A 22,832-nucleotide genomic window follows, 5' to 3' on the forward strand; every position below is an offset into this window, starting at 1 on the left:
TGAAGCTCCACACCTTCGGCCACCTGATACGAAGAGCCGACTCAAGAGAAAAGATTGAAGGCAGGAGAAGGGGACAACAAAGGACGAGACGGTTGGATGGCATCACTAACTCAATGGACATGAGTTTGAGCAAGTTCCAGGAGATGTGAAGGACAGAGAAGCTTGGTGTGCTGCAGACCATGGGGTTGAAAAGAGTTGGACACGACTGAGCAACTGAACAGCGAAGATCGCCCAGTACTTTCAGCACAGTGAGTGGCAGGAGTAAACTTCAGGCAACAGCCTGGTTATACCCTGGTGCCTGCAACCGGAAACACACTTCCTTGCGTGTTGGGTTTGTTCAGTGACCAGGAGCCCTGCAGAAGGCAGCCAGGGGTCGACGGCACTCTAACCCAGCAACAGACATTGGGCCCCTGGCCCTGTCTTGCTCCACTGGGCTGATTCAATTAAATTCCAAGAGACTGCAAAGTCAGTTTGTGTCAGACTTCCCCAAAGAAAACTTCCTGTATTAAATAAAATGAATCTCACCCTGATTTCAAACCCAGCAAAGTTCACTGATTTTTAAAAGGCTGGTCCCCACAGAGACTGCCGACAATGAAGGATAAAGAGTAAAGCGATTGAAAAGCAAGCAAGACCGCATTTTCCTTGTGCCAAAACCATCCCGAGAGCTGGGAGCCACAGGGGCCCCTCGGTCACCTCCTGCAAAGGCTGGGGGTTGCAGCCTCGCCTGGCCCCCAGACCTTCGGCCGCCTTCCCAAACTGCTTCCCGGGCAAGGGCCCCCGCATCCGCGGAGTTTACATTTCACTTGGCTACATATGAAAGGGAGGCTCAGGGGCAGAGCCGGCCAGAGAGAGCCAGAGGCGGCGGCTGGGCATCGCAGGCAATGTGAGCTTTGACAACAGTTCTTAACCCAAAAACACACTTCTGTAAACAGTGACTGCTTTCCTCCTATAAAAAAGAATAACTATGGTGTGGGCCTGTTATACTTTTCTAATATTTTTGCTTCTCCATTATATATACAGGTATTTTATAGGACATTAAATCCTCATGATAGCGGCACACGGACACTTCTGATTCACTGCTTTCCGGCCCATTTCTGCCCTATCAGGCGTACTCCAGTCCATCTGGCAAAGAGCAGCGTGGTGGTCTAGCTGAGGTCCTCACGTGTAAATAAAACCTTCACTGCCAATTGATTTTATAGACTCTAAATGCCAGTGCCCAGATATAGATGCACAACAGCCCCTCTAAATTCAAATTCCTTCATGCATTTCTTACTGCTCCATAAAGTAAAAAAGATTCAATGGCCTACTAAAAAGAACATTCAGAAGATACTCTTGTCATAGGAACAGCAATAAAATGTGTAAAGTTTAATGACTGAGCTGTATCTCAATTGGTATAAACTCTGGCTGATTGCAACTTGACTTCCAGAAACTTCCAGAAAGAACTGAGCCCCCTGTGTGGACGCCCTCCTGCCCCGGTTTCCACCCTCAGCAGGCGGGCCAGTCTGCTGTCACCATCTCCAGTCTCAGGGGCGCCTCGGCTCCGTGCTCCTGTCTGAATGTCTGTGTGCCCCTGTGATGTGGATGCTGAAGCCCACCCCCTCAAAGGCGATGCTGGAGAGCTAGGTGCTCAGGGCACGAGGCGGGGCCCTCAGCAGTGCAATTAGTACCCCAGAAGCCCCCCAGTGAGGGTGCAGCAAGGGGCACAAGCAGTGGACAGGAGGGACTCCTCCAGGCAGCTGGTCCTGGACTTGCCAGATGCTACAGCGTGAGAAATCGTGTTTGTCATTTACAAGCTGCGCCATCTGGGGTGTTTTACGAGGCAGCCTGGACGGACTGACAGTCTTCCACTGGAGCTTACCAAGGGCACCCGGCCCCCACCACGTTCCTACCTGGAGGGTCCCCAGTATGTCCCCGGAGGGACACACCCTGAGGTGACAAGGAGGCCGGCTTTCCCCCTCTTACAGTTTCCTGTCTGTCTGGCACGGAAGCTTCTGTTGTTTGGAATCACCCATAAATAAGACCAAGTTCGGGGTTGGGTGAAGGTCCACAGGACGGTCCGTTTCCACACGTACCAGCCGCATCTGCTTTAGGACTAGACTGAATGCTGCCGCCTGGAGGCGGTCCCCACCCCACCCTCAGGGTAGGAGGAAGGGCTGCTCGTCCTGAGCCCACTGCACACCATCCTCACTTGGCTCCCAGCCTGGTCCCCATGAGACCAGGGTAGCTGGGCACAGGGGCTGCAGGCTCCCGTCTCTCCTCACGAGCACCCGCCTGGGTGCCCGTGATCACAGCCCGGCTGGATGAATAAGGGAGGAATGAACCTCATCGCTGGTGGGCTGAGCACTGAACTGTGATGGCTACGTGGGAAAAACCACATCCACAGGGTCAGCTGCTTCAAAGACAATTCTACGGTGGGTCAGGCTCACCAGCTACGGACACACGGACCATACCCCCCATGCTTGTGAGTCATGCTCCGTGGGGATGCATGGCTGCACACCCGTGTGGCCTGTCCCCAGCACCTCCTCTGGGCCCAGCACGTGGTGGACACACACGGTGGACACAGGAAGAGCAGAGGGAGGAAGGAGGCTTGTCACTCTGCAGCCCCTGGGGCTGCCGGGGGACCTGGCACCTGTGCACAAGGAGAACCTGGAGAAACGAGAGCTGCCGCTGCTAACTGGCGTCCCCCTCAGTGTGTGCTGCAGACAAAGCTGAAAACGTGACACGCTCTGGAAGGGGGCAGCTGAGGGCTTTGCACTGAGTGAACTGTTGGCCTCTGAAAAACGCGAAGCCAAGCCTGCAGCAAACCACAGCGAACAAACATCTTTCTTACAGACTCTTCTGGTGGTTATGAGGAAGCAGTCACACAGCTGATATATTGTATTTTTTCTTGGATGGCCTTAAACATGGAGCACCCAACTGACAAACCATTACAGAAAACAAATCTTACAAATGTTTCAAAGGGAAGAGAGCTCTTGAGAATGCAGTCACTGAAATAAAATGAAGGGAACTCATGCCGCTCGTCACCCTGTTATTTTTCTGTTTCATCACTTTTAACAATTATGATAACATTTTGCAGAGAGCAGCAAAATTTACTGGGAAAATTAGTGACAGTAACTTGATCTGCTGTCTTGAGGATTCATGGCAGAATGAGGGCTATTTCCTGATAAAGCATCGACTATTTTATTTGGGAAACACCTGGATTCCCGGCAAGAGCCCTGCCCTTGCCTGCCTTTCCTCCCACCTGCCCCAGGGCCATGGGCAGACAGGGAAGAACGGCCCTGCCTGAGGGGCTCTGCAAGGACCCCGTCCAACCCTCACAGAAAGCCAGGAAGGTGGGTGAGCCAGAAGCACAGGGGCAGGGGCATACGGGAGCAGGTTTCAGTACGGAGCAGGTTTCAGTACTGAACAGGACGGTCAGGTGAGATCTCTAGTTCGACTGTCTGGGTTAGATTTTTCTTTTTTTTGGTCCAGGGTTTTCATTGATGTAGTGGAGAGAGATGCTCATATAATTTAAACATGACATTAAATGCAAAAGACAGTTCACAGTTTCAGAATTAAAACAGCACCGGAGCAGACCCACACACATATGGACAATCAAGTAAACGTGTCAAGGCAACTTAACTAGGGAAAAGAAAGTCTTTCCAACAATGGATGTGGAACTCTTAGAAGTCCATAGGAGAAACCCCTATCTCACGCCACATATAAAAATAACTTGAGATGGATCTCAGAATCGAATGCAAAATCTAAACCTGTAAGTTTTCTAGGAAAACACACAGAATAATATCTTAATGATGAGGTAGGTCTCCTTTGCCCCCCCCCATCTTAACTAAACATTAAAATTTACAAGTTGAACTTTATCAAAACTGAAAAATTCTGTTCATCAAACGAGATAATAAAACTATAAAAATTCATGCTACATACAGGAGGAAAGACTTGCAATACCTGTATCTGACAAGGGACTTAAATTCAGAAATATGAAGAACTGCAAGTAAATAACAACCCACCAACCCAGCTGACAACCAGGCAGAAGATCTGAACACACCCTGCAAAAAGGAACTGCAAAGGTACGCAACGTCCCTGGGCATCAGGGAAATATAAACTAAAACCACAATGAGTTATTGCTTCATACCCACTAGGATGATTAAAACTTAAAAGACTGACAACAGAAACTGTTAATGAAACAGAGCCAACAACTCACACACGCTGCTGGTGGGCATTTAAAATGGTGTAACCACTCTGGAAAACTACTGAACAGTTTCTGGCAAGGTTACAAACACAGCTCCTCGTGGCCCCACAATTCCAGTGCTGGCTGTTAATCCAAGGAATGAAGGTGTGTCCACATGAAGATCCACACAGGAACGCTCCCTGCGGAACTAGTCACAGTGCGAACACTGGAAACCCAGGTGTTCCATCTGCCAAAGGTGAGCGCTGGGCTCCTCAGCTAGTTTAAAACAGAGAAGAGGGCAACTTACGGATGCTTATGGATGGAAAACCAGAATAAACACGTGTCAGAATTGTTGTCCAGTCACTCAGTCGTGCCCGACTCCTTGTGACCCTGTGGACTGCAGCATGCCAGGCTCCTCTGTCCTTCACTACCTCCTGGAGCTTGCTCAAATTCATGTCCATTGAGTTGGTGATGCTATCTAAGCATCTCATCCTCTGTCACCCACTTCTCCTTTTGCCTTCAATCTTTCCCAGCATCAGGGTCTTTTCCAATGAACCGGCTCTCTGCATCAGGTGACCAAAGGATTGGAGTTTCCGCATCAGTCCTTTCAATGAATATTCAGAGTTGATTTCCTTTAGGATCGACTGGTTTGATCTCCTGGCTGTCTAAGGGACTCAAGAGTCTTCTCCAGCACTCCCCTTAGAAAGCATCAATTCTTTGGCACTCAGCCTTCTTTATGGTCCAGCTCTCACATCCGTACATGACTAATGGAAAAACCATAGCTTTGACTAGATGGTCCATTGTTGGCAAAGTGATGTCTCTGCTTTCTTATTACACTGTTTAGGTTTGTCATAGCTTTCCTTGCAAGAAGCAAGTGTCTTATAATTTCGTGGCTGCAGTCACCATCTGCAGTGATTTTGGAGCCCAAGAAAATAAAATCTGTCACTGTTTCCACTTTTTCCCCTTCTGTTCACCATGAAGTAATGGGACTGATGTCATGATAGCTTATTTAATGTTGAGTTTCAAGCCAGGTTTTTCACTCTCCTCTTTCATCCTCATCAAGAGGCTCTTTAGTTCCTCTTCACTTTCCGCCATTAGAATGGTATCAGAATACATATATACAAATTACATTTATATGACTTTGAGAATAGGTAAAGCCAAACTACTATAAAGAAACCCTCACAAGGCATGAGAAAATAGATGTATTTTATATCTGGCTGGGATGTTGGTTAGTCAGCTGTAGACATGTGTCAAAACTCAGTATAATTCCACATTTGAGGACTTCCACACTGTGATTCACTTAATGGAAGTTTTACTTCAATATTAAAATGTTTTAAAAATAAACCAGTGGCAGCACAGTGAAGAAAACTTAGAAATGACCGCATACGCCGGATCTGCAACTGTGTGCGCATGTGAGGGGAAAGATATGCAAGTGTCTCAGTCAGTAACAAGCCTACCTGGGCAAACAAGAGACCAGCAATGCCGAAGCAGAGACCAGCACCCAACAGGAAGGAGGCCCAGCACTGGGGCCGAGCAGCGGGTGTCTGTGGCCATCTGACCCCACACCAGTGCCAGCGGCCTCTCCCTGGATGGCTTGGACACAGTCTGAAATCCACAAATAGAAGGGACACAGGGCTCTCAGTGGGGAGAGAGAGGTACAGATGACTTTACCTACATCTCACCTATTCTCTCTACATAATATTTGAAAATACTATGAAAGACAAGCTGCAGAAGCTGAGATGTATTCACAGGGCACTCAGCCTTCAAATACAACAGAGAAGTCTCATGCAGAGAGAGTAAGTCAGCTCCGTATTTGCTGATGGAAAAACACAGGCTGAAACGGATGCATACATTATTTAAGTGGGATGAAAGGATTTCCTGACAGCCAAGGGCTGTTCAATACTGCAGTGAATTATGACACCTCTGTCACTTGGAAGAATCCAACTTCTCACAAGATGAGTTCCGCCCAAAGGCAAAGGAAGACAGGACAACCTGTGATCTCGATGACTCCTGTGGCTACCAGACCATCTGAGAGGGTGCTTTCATTCCTGCTGGTTCTGTCTCTGTTCCCTCTTTAGGGGTGGGTTCTCCAGCATGCGGAGGGGATGAGGTGTGGGCAGGGTCACTGATGGCACATTTGGGAAGAGGACATCTGGGTGTGAAGGACCTAAATGCGACCCCAGCACCCTGGGGTCCAGGTTACAGGAGAGCTGAGGCAGCTCAGCTGTGGGCCACACACACTCGGCCCTTCCTCGGACCACGTGCGCTTTCCATGCAAAAGTGACGCATAATGTGCCTGCTTTCCGTAGGACTGCTCCGCTGGCGGAGCCAGTGTGAAGACGGCACGGAATCACAGAGCATGACACACTCTCACTGTGGAACAATCTACTCTAAGGACGGAAAGTCAACCCTGTGAACCCAGACGGCACCATCAACATCTTCAATAAGGAAACAAACTCGTGGGTGCAAAAGCTTTGGGATATGGGCTTTCAAAAACAGGTCGAAGTACAATCTCCTGGCCTTTCAACTAAGCTCTTTCACCTTTGACTAAGTCTGTCTTAAAAGGATGCTTAAAATACTTGAAAATATTCTGTGGGTGAGATGAGTGTTACTGAAAAACACTGTCTTTATGCCTTAATTTCTCCAAATATATGATGATATAAGAGGAAAAGAAATACCCATGTGCAATAAATAATTTTTATCAATAGCAGATTATTATTTTGAAATGAGTGATTTATTTATTGAAGCACTCTTAAAAAAAGTAAACCTGTATTCCAATTCAAGTATAATGATTTCCAAAAATAAGAAATAAGAGAAATTTAAAGGGAAAGATTTACTAAGACACTTCTGATAAGCCCAAATCTAACTCTTCTTTCTCTAAATAACCAAACAATAGGTTATGAATTAAAGTATTTTCAACCAAAATGAGGGGCTTCCCTGGTGGCTCAGATGGTAGAGAATCTGCCTGCAATTCGGGAAACACAGGTTTGATCCCTGGGTAGGGAAGATCCCCTGGAGAAGGGAACAGGTACCCACTCCAATATTCTTGCCTGGGAAATCCCATGGACAGAGGAGTCTGGCAAGCTACAGTCCAGGGTGTCACAAAGAGTTAGACATGACTGAGCAACTAACACTAACATTCAACCAAAATAAATCATAAAGAGATAAATTATTTTTTATATTTCTAGATGATTAAATATATAGCAGTGAGTATAAGTTAAGCAAGACTTGTAATAAGCATTTAAAACAAATGACAGTTTTTTCATACTGTTCCTGGGGTTCTCAAGGCAAGAATACTGGAGTGGCTTGCCAGTCCCTCCTCCAGTGGACCATGTTTTGTCACTGGAAAAAACACTGATGCTTGGAAAGATTGAGGGCAGGAAGAGAAGAGGAAGACAGAGGATGAAATGGTTGGATAGTATCACAGACTCAGTGGACATAAATTTGAGCAAACACCAGGAGACAGTGAAGGACAGGGAAGCCTGGCATGCTGCAGTTCACGGGGTTGCAACAACTCAGACACAACTCAGCGACTGAACAACAACGTACGGCGTAAGAAGATACTTGATGATTCTGGCTGCATTCGTAATAAAATCTGAGATGAGAAATTTGATCATTTGAGGTGGCCACGGGAATGGATTCAATTATGGCTAAAGATCTACTAAATACCTACTACATATCTGTGTTTTTAAAACTGTGTTATAACGGAATGTTTCTTTGGGTAAAGCAACTAGGCTGTCCTGTCCACAGGCTGTGCGCACAGTGAGACCAGGGCAGTCTCCCATTTGCATCCTGACAGCCCAGTGGGCAGACCAGAATCAACTCACTGGATTTCACGCCAAGAGATCTACCACACTCATCTCGTTAAAACTATCATTTCTATCAGATCAGGCTTTTTCCAATTCCCTTCCAGCAAACTCGGTTCAAACTCTTCTCCTAACACTTAAGATCCCAAACAATTTTCTCAAATACCTCATCCTCCTTTCTCAGTAGATATCCAATATTCTAACTCCCTAGTCCCTAACACAGTCTCTCTTCCCCCACCCCTGGGACATTTCTCCAACACTCTCTGCATCTGAAGAGCCCTCTTCCCCAGACCCCACGTCCACTTGTCAGAAGCCCATTCACCTTACAAGACACAACTCAAATACAAGTGTCCAACCCCTTTCTTATTCCTTAACAGAGATATACATCTCCTTCTGGACCCCAGCTGGTTGTCTACGGTTGTCTATGGTTGGCTTAACTGTACCTTTTAAGTATACACTTGCATTGTTAGCTAGTAACAGTGCGAGACATGAAACACTCTGAGAGCAGGGATAGTCTCTGACACGGTCCTGAGTCCCCTGCAGGGCCCAGCTCTGGGCCTTACACACAGTAAGTGCATTTACTGAAAGACGAGGTCCCTCCTCCCCACACCCTTTCACAGCAACCTCACAATCCTAAGAGAGGAGAGGCGTTTCTGCCTGTCCCCCCGCCCCGCCCCCACCAGCCTCATACCCTCTGGCTAAGTCGCCAGGGTGTGTCTGGTGTCCTACGACCAGGAACTCTGCGTAAGAAGTCAGTGGGGTGGCCTATGTAGTGTTCACTGATATACAACAACCCAACAGAAGGTCAGGGCACTGAGATGGGCATCTGCTTGTACTTTGGTTGTTTTATCTGATCTAGGAAAGGAAATCAAAGGAAGAGCACCACGCAAATCAAGACGGTATGCAGTCGTGGCTAAACACCGGTGTTTACTTGCCTGAGTCCCTGGTGGCTCAGATGGTAAAGAATCTGCCTGCAATGTGGGAGACCCAGGTTCGATCCTTGGGTCCAGAGGATCCCTGGAGAAGGACACAGCAACCCACTGCAGTATTCCTGCCTCAGAAATCCCGTGGACAGAGGAGTCTGGTGGGATGTAGCCAATGGGGTTGCAAAGAGTCAGACATGACTGAGCGGCTAACACATAGAAGTTCTAGAAAAAGAGGGAAAACATGCATTTAATTTAGTTTGGTCGCTCAGTCGTGTCCGACTCAGCCCATGTGACCCCATGCACTGCAGCACACCAGGCTTCCCTGTCTATCACCAACTCCTGGAGCTTGCTCAAACTCCTGTCCATCAAGTCAGTGATGCCATCCAACCATCTCGTCCTCTGTAATCCCCTGCTCCTCTTGCCTTTAATCTTTCCCAGCATCAGGATCTTTTCTAATGAGTCAGTTCCTTGCATCAAGTGGCCAAAGTATTGGAGCTTCAGCTTCATCATCAGTTCTTCCAATGAATATTCAGGACTGATTTCCTTTAGGATTGACTGATTTGATCTCCTTGCAGTCCAAGGGACTCCTAACAGTCTTCTACAATACCACAGTTCAAAAGCATCAATTATTCGGGGCTCAACTTTATGGTCCAACCCTCACATCTATAGATGACCACTGGAAAAACCAGAGCTTTAACTATACAGACCTTTGTTGGCAAAGTGATGTCACTATTTTTTAATATGCTGTCTAGATTTGCCATAGCTTTTCTTCCAAGGCAGCGAGCATCTTCCAAGGAGCCATTTCATGGCTGCACTCACTGCAGTGATTTTGGAGTCCAAGAAAATAAAATCTGTCACTGTTTCCACTGTTTCCCCATCTATCTGCCATGAAGTGATGGGACCAGATGCCATGATCTTCGTTTTTTGAATGTTGAGTTTTAAGCCAGCTTTTTCACTCTCCTCTTTCACCTGCATCAAGAGACTCTTTAGTTCCTCTTTGCTTTCTGCCATAAAAGTGGTGTTATCTGCATATCTGAGGTTATTGACATTTCTCCCGGCAGTCTTGATTCCAGCCTGTGCTTCATCCAGCCCAGCACTATGCATGATATACTCTGCATAGAAGTTAAATAAGCAGGGTGACAATATACAGCCTTGATGTACTCCTTTCCCAATTTGGGACCAGACTGTTGTTCCATGTCCAGTTCTAACTGTTGCTTCTTGACCTGCATACAGGTTTCTCAGGAGGCAGGTCAGGTGGTCTGGTTTTCCCATTTCTCGAAAATTTTCCACAGTTTGCTGTGATTCACACAGTCAAAGTCAGTGAAACAGAAGTAGATATTTTCCTGAAATTCTCTTGCTTTTTCTATGATCCAACGGATGTTGGCAATTTGATCTCTGGTCCCTCTGCCTTTTCTAAATCCAGATTGAACATCTGGAAGTTCAAGGGTCACATACTGTTGAACATCTGGAAGTTCAAGGTTCACATACTGTTGAAACCTAGCTTGGAGAATTTTGAGCATTACTTTACCAGCATGTGAGGTGGGTACAACTGTGCGGTAGTTTGAACATTCTTTGGCATTTGGCTTTCTCTGGGATTGGAATGAAAACTGACCTTTTCCAACAAACACGTATTAGCATACCAGAAATTTTTAAGAACTTAGAGAAGAAGACTTGAAAGCAAGTGAAATCAGGAAAATTTCAGTGGCTGTAAATGGGTGAATTTTATTAGTATGTGAACTATATCTCAAAATGAAAGTTATTAGTTGATATCTTAAAAAAGTAAAAAACAGACCAAAAAGCCTTTGGTGTGAGTAGTCAAATTATATTCACTTTTAAGATAGTCAAATTCTTTCATTAAAACTTATAAATACACTAAAAGCATTTCAATGGCTGGATAGAAAAATATCGACGGCAGGGCTAACGATCAAGATGGTGAGTGTCCCACTTCCCCAAAGGAACAGAAGTCCAAGCAAAGATAAACACATGAGACCAACCTACACTTATAAGCGTCTGTGCAGCAAAGGAAAGCTCTGACAAGATAAAGACAGCCGAGAGCCTGGGAGGAAATATTCGCAAACAATGCAGCCTAAAAGGGCTTAGTTTCCCAAATACACAAACAGCTCATATTCAAAACCTGAACAACCCAACAGAAAATGGGCAGATCTAAACAAACATTTCTCCAAAGAAGACATGAAGATGGCTAATGGGAGCATGATAAGGTATTCAACATTGCTAATTATTAGAGAAATGCAGATCAGAACAATGAGGCACCATCTCATGCAGGTCAGAATGGCTGTTATCAAATACTCTGCAAATAACAAATGCTGGAGAGGGTGTGGAGAAAAGGAAAACCACAGTACACTGCTAGTGGGGATGTAAACTGGTGCAGCCACTATGGAGAACAGTAGGAAGGGTCCTTAAAAAACTAAAAGGAGAATTATCAAATAATCTAGCAATCCTACTCCTGGGCATATATCTGGAGAAAACCATAGTTTGAAAAGATACATGCACCCAAGTGTTCACAGCAGCACTATTTACAACAGTCAAGATGTGAAAGGTACTTACCTAAATGTCCATCAACAGATGACTGGAAAAGAAGGTGTGGCATAGATATATATCTATACACACAAATATACATACATATATTCATATATAGATATATTTACTCAGCCACTGAAAAGAATGAAATAATGCCATTTGTAGTAACATGGATGGACCCAGAAATGATCATTCTAAGCAAAGGAAGACAGACAAAGACAAATATCATATATTATTTATACATGTGTTCTTAAAAAGATGATACAAATGAACTTATTTACAAACCAGAAACAGACTCATAGACATAGAAAACAAACTTATGGTTACCAGTGGGGCAAGGTGGGGAGGGATAAACTGTGAGGATGAGATTAAGAGATACAAACTACTATATATGCTATAGATGAACAGTAAGGACAGGGAACTATGTTCAATATCTTATAATAAACATGATCAGAAAATCTCAGCCAGCTAACTTGCTACTTATGTGCATGGGCAAAACAAAGACATCTTTAAACACACAAAATCTCAGGAGGTTTATGCCCTGTGCATTTCAGATGAAAAAAAAAATTATTCAAGGAGGCAACTCCTATGCAAACCCACATCCACCAACTAGAGAGATGACACATGATGCAAGAAATGTGACCCCATAAGATTGGGGAGACATGAGGAAAATGGAAAGAAATGCAAAGAGGACCCACCAGACACAGGAGCTGGGCCCATCCCACCTGCAGCGGGGCAGGACCCCCAACACCGGTTACGTGGCCTTCTTCATGGACCCAGATCCACTGCAGCGGCTAATGGTTATATACTCCCAACACTGCAAGTGCTACTTTTATTGGGTTTCAATTTTTAGAATTAATCTCCACACACAGCAAAGAAGCCTTAATTAGAGCCACAGAAGGGAATGTTATCAACTGTAATAATGCAAAAAAAAAAAAAAAACCATATGCTGAACAAAAACCAGCTGTTCGGGAAGAGGAGGTGGGAGAAGACATCTGAATTTTATGACAGGGTATCTGAAGTTGATACTGTCTAAGGCTCAGCAATCAAGAAATGGAAGCGTCTTATAAGGTTGTACAGGTAACCAGCAGAACTATAGAAAACAGAGTAAGCACCTACCTCTGGAATTTAGGACTAGCTATGAAAGGACAGATACTTGCATTTTTCACTTTAGACCCTGCTGTGTAGTAGCCTATTTTTCTATCATGAATAGGTATAACTTCAAAGATAAAACACATAAGAAAAAGGCAGGCAGTGTGTAAAGCTCAAAGGTACTCACTATAAATTGTAATAGATTATCTTGTTTTTCAACATTCAAAGATGATGAATAACACAAAAGATAACCCTATACTGACAAGCTCACTTTAGAAATCAAGCACTGAAAATAGTAGCTGAAGCCTCCTACATTTTTCTTCACCAACCATATAGTAGCCTTTAAAAGAAAATGAAGTAAAGCTGGTGAACCCTAAACACTTGCCCCCCCACTGCCAGCTCCAAGCCCCCCTCACTGATGAGGATATTTAGTTGCACAAATCATCGACTCTTGCACATTAATTCAGCATCAGCAGAATGACAGTAACATCCTCACTTCCCTCGCTTGTCAGTCAGGCTCCGTCTCTCACAATAAGTACACAGGTTTTAGTCTGCTGCGCTAATTAGTTCCTTTATGGACATGAAAAAGGAGCATATGCATACAATAAGTTCAGCTGTTTAAAAACGGGGGGAGGGGGCCTAAGTCGCGTCCACGATCATGCTCCTCACTTCCCTGCAAGAAGTTCTGGCGCTCCCGTTGGCATGGCTTCACAGTGAGAGTTGACCTCTAGCTGCTGCAGACCACAAGAAGCGGCAGAACTAACAGTTCAGCTTTGAAGAAAGTAAAAGCGCACACACCCTCCCTCCACTCATAAAGGGATTAGTTCACTAACTGCTGAGAAGCGCGGCAGTCACTTGACGTGTGAACTTCAGAAACCAGCGTGTACTCCTGATGACCAAGTATCTACTCACTGACAAGCTCCTTTAACAGCTGGATGGAGGGGTGACACGAGAATTATTAAAACCACAGTCACAAAAACTTGATTCATCAGAGAGAGGAGATTTTCAGATGTTTAACACAGAGACATTATTTTTCTCTGAAGTCTCGCAGAAACATAAGAGCAGGCCCACCACACAACCATCGCTGACCTGACTTGCCAGGACACAGCATCACACTTCAGCGTTCATCTCTCCTGCGTCGCAGGGTGGAACCACACAGGCGAAGGCGTCACAGGTTCTTGTACAGAAGTGAGGAGTGTGACTGTGGCGACAGCGTGGCTCCCCTTTTTCTTAAACAACTGGACGTTGGTTTTCACGTGCTGTTCCTTTACCTTCACAATGGAGCACCTTGTTCCTTCTCTGTATCCCAGCTTAAGGGGAGTATTGGTAACACGGTCTCTAAGCACACAAGGTCTATAGTCACGTTAGAAGGCCTTAAAAGGGGACTTCCCTGGTGGCACAGTGGGGGAGAATCCACCTGTCAATGCAGGGAACACGGGTCTGATCCTTGGTCTGCGGAGATCGCTCATGCTGACGAGCAGCTAAGCCCGTGCTCCGCACGAGAAGCCTGTGCATGGCCAGGAGAGGAAGGCCGGCGGCGGGGAAGACCCAGCACCGCCAAACACACGTAAATCAATGGGAGAAGCGCTCCAGAGGCTTGGGAGAAGAGAACTGGAGAGGGAAGACGACAGCAGGACTGGCTGAGCACTGACGATGCGCGCTCCAAGCTCGCCGCAGCCGGCAGGTCAGGGATCACCATCATTCCCACTAACAGGCTACAGAAACCAAAGCTGTACCTCTGGTGACCCCAAAGCTCACACTCACCTCAGGACGGAGCCTTTACAAGCCTGACAGGGTGACGTTAAAGGCCAGTATTACACTTATTCTTTATGTGCAGCTCCTGGGCCTAAAGCTAAAGGGACGTCACGACAGCCCAAGCTCACACCGGGTAGAAGGAAGGGTTTTTCCCCACAGCGGTGACTCCGAGAGGGGCTGGCGGCCCCGCCCGTCAGCACCCAGCCCCAGTCCTCAACGAGACACGCCTCCTTTCCCACCCAAACACCTACTCCAAACCCACAGCCAAGAACACTGCTGACTCTTCACAGGGGTGTCCGCCAGCGCTGGAAAGGACGATGAGCCACGTCTAAGTACAGTGTGTCTGTGTTGTTGTTATTCTGAGGCTGAGCAGGGATACCAGGTATCCTGTACCAGCTCCCACCATCTGTCTGCTGGACACAAATGGACTGAAGAGAAGTCTTTGCTCAATTTTTTGTCTTCCACTGTTAAATTCTTTTGAAAAACAGATGTTCCATTAAAAAGATTTCCTCAGCTTGTACCCTACAGATCTTTATAAACAGCCACTTGGACCAAGGAGATATTTTTCACTCTCTACTTAAATAAGAAGATAAAAACTAAAAAAAATGACAGCATTTGCAAGAACAGAAAAAAAGTTATAAAATCAAGCACTGAAAGATCTCCATGCTGATCTTAACAAACACACAATAAATTTGTAAATGCAAGGAACGTTTATTTAAACACAAAAGAACATTCACAACCCAGTGTATATGTCCACATTACTAAAAGGATTGCTCTAATATAAGCTATTTTATATATTTTACATAGTCGGGAAGATCCCTTGCAGAAGGAAATGGCAACCTACTCCTGTATTCTTGCCTGAAGAATTCCATGGACAGAGAAGCCTGGTGGACTACAGTCCATGGGGTTGCAAAGAGTCGAACATGACTGAGTAACTTTCACTCAAGCCATTTTACAAGTTAATTTTATAATGAGGCACATTTCATAGAAAAAGCATGAGAATTTCAGAAAAACATCTACTTCTGTATCACTGACAATGGTAAAGCCTTTGACTGTGTAGACCACAAAAAACTGTGGAAAATTCTAAAAGAGATGGGACTCCCAGACCACCTTATCTGCCTCCTGAGAAACCCAAATGGACATGGAACAACGGACTGGTTCCAAATTGGGAAAGGAGTACATCAAGGTGGTATATTGTCATCTTGCTTATTTAACTTACATGCAGAGCACATCACACGCAATGCTGGGTTGGATGAAGCACAACTGGAATCAAGACTGCCAGGAGAAATATCAATAATCTCAGATATGCAGAGGACACCACCCTTATAGCAGAAAGTGAAGAGGAACTAAAAAGCCTCTTGATGAAGGTGAAAGAGGAGAGTGAAAAAGCTGGCTTAAAACTCAGCATTCACAAAACTAAGATTATGGCATATGATCTGATCACTTCATGGGAAACGTTCAGTTGCTAAGTCGTGTCCAATTCTTTGTGACCCTGTGGACTCCAGCATATCATAGCAAATAGATGGGGGAACAATGGAAACAATGACAGACTTTATTTTCTTGGGCTCCAAAATCACTGAGGATGGTGACTGCAGCCATGAAATTAAAAGACACTTGTTCCTTGGAAGAAAAGCTATGACAAATCTAGACACTGTATTAAAAAGCAGAGACATCACTTTGCCAACAAAGGTCCATATAGTCAAAGCTACAGTTTTTCGAGTAGTCGTATACGGATGTGAGCGTTGGACCATAAAGAAGGCAGAGCGCCAAAGTACTGATGCTTTCAAACTGTGGTGCTAGAGAAGACTCTTGAGAGCCCTTTGTATTGCAAGGTGATCAAAACAGTCAATCCTAAAGGAAATCAACCCTGAATATTCATTGGAAGGACTGATGCTGAACCTGAAGCTCCAATACTTTGACCACCTGATGCGAAGAGCTGCCTCACTGGAAAAGACCCTGATGCTGGAATAGATTGAAGGCAAAAGGAGAAGAGGGTGACAGAGGATGAGATGGTAAATGGCATCACCAACTCAATGGGTGTGAGTCTAAGCAAGCTCTGGCAGATTGTGATGGACAGGGAAGCCTGGTGTGATGCAGTCCATGGGGTCGCAGAGAGTTGGAACAACCTAGCGACTGAACAACAACATCATTTTGACTTCATGTTAACTGTATAATCTACTATTTTAAAAGTAAACTAAGTGTTAAAACGTTTTCAAATAACTCTTATTTTCAAGTTGCTTGCATACATGGAGACCAGTTTCCATGGAGTTAAGGGGTAAGAAAACAGATAAAAGATTCTAAACATAGTTTCACTGACAGAGTTCCCTGCGTGACTGAATAGCAAATATCAAAAGTGCGCATGGGCTGGATACATGCACAGATACTCACAAAGCTGATGGGTAAAGGCGTTAAAGCCTTGGTTCTCACAGACAGGGTCCGCTGAGAGTTAAGTTTTAGAAACAATGAACCTGATCCCTCTCCGGAGGCACAGATTCACAGGGTGCTGCTGCTGGAAGGAATCCACACGATTATTTAGACCAACTCCAGCACACTGAGGCAAAACGGCAAATCTAATGCCAGCATCACACAGCTGGTCAGTGTCAAAGTCAGGACCGTAAACCCTGAGATGTTGCTTCAGTGGGCCAGTGAGACTTGGCAGAGGTGCTGTTCAGAGCCTTCAGCTGAGGTGCTTGTCATGGACTGAGTGGGCCACAGGTCATCACAGGATAATCAGAAACACTCCCACAGAGCTGGGAGGCAGAGGCAGCAGTGATGGGGGCGATGCTGCCGGCTATGGACACGATACACTGCGTCTCCTGAGGCGGGAAGGTGGACGGGGACCCCGCCCTAGGGCCGCATGGCCTCCAGACAGAGGAAAAGGCAGGAAACATTCTTGGAGCGTCCCGGGAGCACTCGGGCTAGCCTCCGCCTTCGAATCAGCCCAGAGACACTCTGACCTACCGAACTGTAAGGAAATAAATTTACATTGTTTCAGCCCGAAGTTTCTGGTGATTCACTGCAGGAGTAAAAAGGCCAACACTGCACGTGAACCCAGAGCCAACCCTCGCTCCCCTGGCCAGTCCAAGGAGGCACAAGGCCACGGGACAGGTGCGGCCCCATCTCATCCGGCTGAGGGGACTCCCCACACTGCTCGGGTCACCCGAGGACAGCAGGCAGCGCTGTGGGGCTCACGGCCAGGGGAGACGGCTGCTGGGGGCCCGGCCCAGAGACGGCCCCACGCAATGCCAGGCAAGGCCACCCTCTGTCTACCTTAGCTCATTCTTGGAAATGTGTTTGCTTCCAAGTGAAATACGATTTACTTTGAATACATTTTACAGTGTTCTACTTCAAAGAGTTGGTTGGACCTTCCAAACAGCATCTTATCAGAACTCTGTATTTTCTTTTTTTCCTTAAAACATATTCCTCCCACTAAGCTGCAGCAGAAGCCGTGGTGGTTACCCCAGATGACCGTGTGGACAGAGCCCTCGGCTGCTGTCTGCAGTCAGCATCCCAGAGGACGGCGGGGCGGCGGCGGACCCCGCGCCTGCACGCAGAGCAGCCCCTAGCCCGCCTCCCCCCACCCCCAACAACCAGCCACAGCCCCGGCATGGATCGCCAGGCACAACTACAGAAACCTCACAGCTCTGAGCCCAGGGGCCAGGACACCACGTGGAGCACAGCGAGAGCCAAGGAGGCAGACGCAGCCCAGGCAGCGGGAGCGGCTCCTCCCCTCCACACCCGACGTGCTGCTGCTCAGCCTGGGATGGGCCCCAGGAATGAAGCAGTGAAGGAAAAGGGTCAAGCGAGCACCTGCTGAGCAGAAGCGTGTGTCAGCCAGGCTCTCCCAAGGCCCACTCGTGTAAATACTGACCCACCTCCTGACTCCAGCCATCACCAGATAGCCCACTACAGTGGTAACAGGTCACTGCGCCCTGCACCATCAAGGACGCTAACAACCACTGCCCAGGTCGGAGCTTAAAAGCATGGCCAGAGAGCAAGGTGGGCGCCCCATGCACCGTGACCCATGGGGTCTCATCCCAGTGCTTCCCCAGCCTCACCTGGTCTTGTTTTCCTTTATTTGCTTTAGGCTTTGGTTGTCGCTCTCACCTACTCAAGTAAATAAGACTGAGCAGAAGCATCTCAAATACACTGGGAGACAGCGAAAAATACGAATTTACATCAGAGTCCTGTGCACATGGAGCAAACTCAGACACTTTTACTCTTTGTCTCAACAGATTGTAACATAATCACTGGCCCCTCTGGCTTCTCAGGTGGCGCAGTGGTAAATAATCTGCCTACAGTGTACCAGATGCAGGAGATATGGTTCGATCTCTGGGTCCAGAAATATCCCCTGGAGGAGGAAATGGCAACCCACTCCAGTATTCCTGCCTGGAGAACCCCATGGACAGAGGAGCCTGGCGGGCCTCGTTCTTTCCTCCCTGATGTGGCTGGTACCCATCTTCTCCCCGCTCCACACCTGGTGTCCCAGGTCCAAAATTCTCTGAGCAAACGTTCACTTTGGAAAAACCTTTTAATAGAGGATTCTGATGATTAATAAGTTCTTTTAGGTAGAAGGAGATTAAACTAATAGTGAAATCTGAGGCACCCCGATGATACACGAATGTGTAGAAAATGGTCACCACATCTTTATCCAGTCATCTGCTGATGGACACTGAGGCTGCTTCCATGTCTTAGCTACTGTGAACAGTGCTGCTGTGAACACTGGGGTGCATGTACCTTTCCAAATTAGAATTTTCTCCACATACATGCCCAGGAGTAGGGTTGCCAGATCATATGACAACTCTATTTTCAGTTTTCTGAGGAAGCTTCATACTATTCTCTATAGTGATACACCAATTTACATTCCAACAGTGTAGGAGGGTTCCCTTTTCTCCATACCCTCCTCAGCATTCATTATTTGTAGACTTTTTAAAAGGGCCATGCTGAGCAGTGGAGGTGGTGCCTCACTGCCGTTTTGACCTGCATTTCTCAAATAATTCGCAAAGCTGAGCGTCTCTTCTTATGCCTGTTGGCATCTGTATGTCTTCTCTGGAGAAGTGTCTGCCTAGGTCTTCTGCCCATTTTTGAATAAGTTCTTTTTTTCCTGTTGTTGTTGTTGCATAAACTGTTGGTATATTTTAGAGATTAATCCCTTGTTGGTCACATCATTTGCAAACATTTTCTCCCATTCTATGAGTCATCTTTCCTTTTTGTTTATGGTTTCCTAAGGAGGCAAAGATTCCCTGGTGCCTCAGACGGTAAAGCGTCTGCCCCCAACGCGGGAGAACCGGGTTCGATCCCTGCGTTGGGAAGGTCCCCTGCAGAAGGAAATGGCAACCCACTCCAGTACTCCTGCCTAGAAAATTCCATGGATGGAGCAGCCTGGTGGGCTACAGTCCATGGGGTCACAAATAGTCAGACATGAGTGAGCGACTTCACGACAGAGACAAAAGACCTGTACTCCAAAAACTACAGGTCACTGATGGGAAAAACTGAAGACCACACAGACAGATGTAAAGATATACTGTGTCCTTGGACTGGAAGAGTCAATACTATTAAAAATGACCACACTACCCAAGGCAATCTACAGATTCAATGTAATCCCTATCAAATCACCAATGGCATTTTTTAAAGAATTAGAACAAATAATTTTACAATGGAAATACAAAAGACCCTGAATAGCAAAAACAATATTGAGAAAGAACAGAGCTGGAGGAATCATGCTTTCTGACTTCAGACTATACTACAAAGCTACAGTAATTAAGACAGTATGGTACAACAAAAACAGAAATATAGATCAATAGAAAAGGATAGAAAGCTCAAAGATAAACCCACACACCTGCTGACAATCTACAAAATAAGAGTTAACAATACATTATGGAGAAAAGACAGTCTCTACGTGGTGCTGGGGAAACTGGACAGCTACATGTAAATGAATGAGATGAGAACACTTCCTAACACCATCTATAAAAATAAACTCTAACTGTCTTATTGTTGTTGTTCAGTCACTAAGTCATGTCCAACTCTTTGTGACCCTATGGACTGCACTATGCCAGGCTTCCCTGTCCTTCACTATCTCTCAGAGTTTGCTCAGACTCATGTCCATTGAGTTGGTGATGCCATCCCATCATCTCTTACAGACCTAAAAATATAAGACCTGATATTATAAAACTCCTAGAGTGAAACATAAGCAGAACACTCTTTGACATAAATCAAAGCAATATTTTTTTAAATCTGTCTCCTACAGTAATGGAAACAAAAGCAAAAATAAATGGGACCTAATAAAACTTAAAAGCTTTTGCACAGCAAGGGAAACCATATATACTACATATCCTTGACTGAATGCCATCAAGTTAATAATTTCAGTTATTTGCATCTTACTCTATAAATTAAAAGAAATACATTATTACCACTGATTTGCTAGATACAGTAGACTTTCATATTCAAATCAGGTAAGACATAATCATTTACAAAAGAGGCTGATGGAAAAAATCACTCCCGAGCAAGTGCATAGACACGAGGACCTGTGAAGCAGGATCCCTGTTTCAACACATGCGTAATTAAGATGCCAAAACATCCTCTCTTCCAAAGTATTCTTAATTTCCTGCCTAACATCACCTTGAAATTTCAAAACTCCTCAAAAATATGATGATGGAGATGTTGAGAGAATGGAAACTAACATAACATAAAAACCAACCTTCACAATTTACAATAAAGGAGATACTTTATTTGTCCCCATCACAGACTTGTGTGGGATCTTCAGGAACAGTCTTGCTCAAGTGTGACTTACAAAGGGCTTATGGGAAAAGTGTCTCCTGTACACAAGTGACTGGTTTGGGTCCCTGTTAATGACTACACTCCTTTCTTGCTGAAGAAGGACAGAAAGGAGGCAGGTCTAGACCTCAGACAGCCCCTCCACCTCCTAAAAGAGCTACAGCATAGGCCAGTAGGCAAGGAACAGCTTTTTTCTGCCACAAAAAGAAAGGACACAGGTGGCTTTTAGTGGTGTTTTCCAAGACTCTTTAATAACTGTTCAAATAAAATTTTTTATGTCAACAAGAAACAAATGAGTTCGGACATGACTGCTTGTTGGAAGCCTGTGCCTAGAGAAGTATGTGGAAAAGGGATGGTCCGTTTCTATAACATCACAAAGTTTACGAGCGCACAAAGCTTAAGCGGACAGGTTTTGTCCATTAGCAGGGCTCAAAGGAACGTTTGTTTGTTTTTAAAAGCAATAAAAGCTCATGTCATTACTTCTGCCTGAATCTGTGACCGGCGGTGGGGGGTGAAGCACCTAGAGCTTGAGCACGGCTGTTGGTGACACGCAGACCTTCACACGTGGAGGCACCAGACCCAAGCACCCTGTGGGCAGGCGGACCATGACCCCAGCATGCCTCCACAGTCCACGTGCTGGAGTGGGCGCCCTCCCGGGAGTCACCTGCATCTTCCCAAACTGACTACTGACAGCGTCACACCAATGCTCTGTAGTCAACCCTAAATACTGACATGTTTCCAGCTCCACTGGCAATGCCAGGCCCCTTACACAGGCACACCCACACACGCCTGACCCTGAAGCTGGACGATTCTAGAAAACCAGACAGTGAGGTCCTAGAGGGGAACCAATGCGGGCTGTGAGGTAGAGAGTGGGAGGGTTGGGGAGTGCCAGACCTGGGTTTCACCCATCACAACCTCTTTGCCTCCTGAGCCTTGCTGAGGTCAGCTGCTCTTCTCCTTTCGAGACAGTCATTCAACTGAACAATATGATGATGTCCTGCATTCAGTGAAGGCTCAGGACCCTCACCTCAGTCCACAGCCATCACTAATGATCCAGGAGGCGCTCAGGAGGAGATGCCTATCTCTGGATGTTGACGCTGGTCCAGAAAAGATCCCTGACTTCCCTATCAGCTGCGGTAGGAGACGCTGCCTTTTTTTTTTTTTTTTGCACACTGGCTCAACAAGGAATATGCCAAGACAGATCTTGTGCCCCAGGGTGTACTCTAAGTTACAGCAGACAATTTACAGCAGAGTACCACCTCCAGGGAAACCAGTGGAAAACAGCAACAAACAAGATTACACACGTAAGGGATTATCTGCAAGATAAGGCTTTCACTTCCTGACTCAAATTCTTGGTGGCTCCTTCTAGTTTTCAAGTGGTCCTAGTTACAGGACCAGCAAGATGAAAGCTTCCTCATTCCACATTTTTGCAAGTATGCCATCTGTGTCATCTGTTTCCTACAATGATATTTCAATTGAAAGGGACAAGTTTGGGTCATCACTACAAACAAAGCATCACTATGAACAAAGCTAGTGGAGGTGATGGAATTCCAGCTGAGCTGTTTCAAATCCTGAAAGATGATGCTGTGAAAGTGCTGCACTCAATATGCCAGCAAATTTGGAAACCTCAGCAGTGCCCACAGGACTGCAAAAGGTCAGTTTTCATTCCAATCCCTAAGAAAAGCAATGCCAAAGAATGCTCAAACTACCGCACAATTGCACTCATCTCACACGCTAGTAAAGTAATGCTCAAAATTCTCCAAGCCAGGCTTCGGC

General features: G+C 45.9%; 1 protein-coding gene across 4 annotated transcripts in view; it reads right to left on the minus strand.

Moving 5' to 3' along the window:
- SH3RF1 (SH3 domain containing ring finger 1) overlaps window positions 1-22,832 on the minus strand; it is a 162,888-nt gene that overhangs the window by 48,159 nt on the left and 91,897 nt on the right. The gene's annotated exons all lie outside the window — the stretch shown is intronic.

The sequence above is a fragment of the Capra hircus genome, chromosome 8, assembly GCF_001704415.2.
Source record: "Capra hircus breed San Clemente chromosome 8, ASM170441v1, whole genome shotgun sequence".
NCBI lineage: Eukaryota > Metazoa > Chordata > Mammalia > Artiodactyla > Bovidae > Capra > Capra hircus.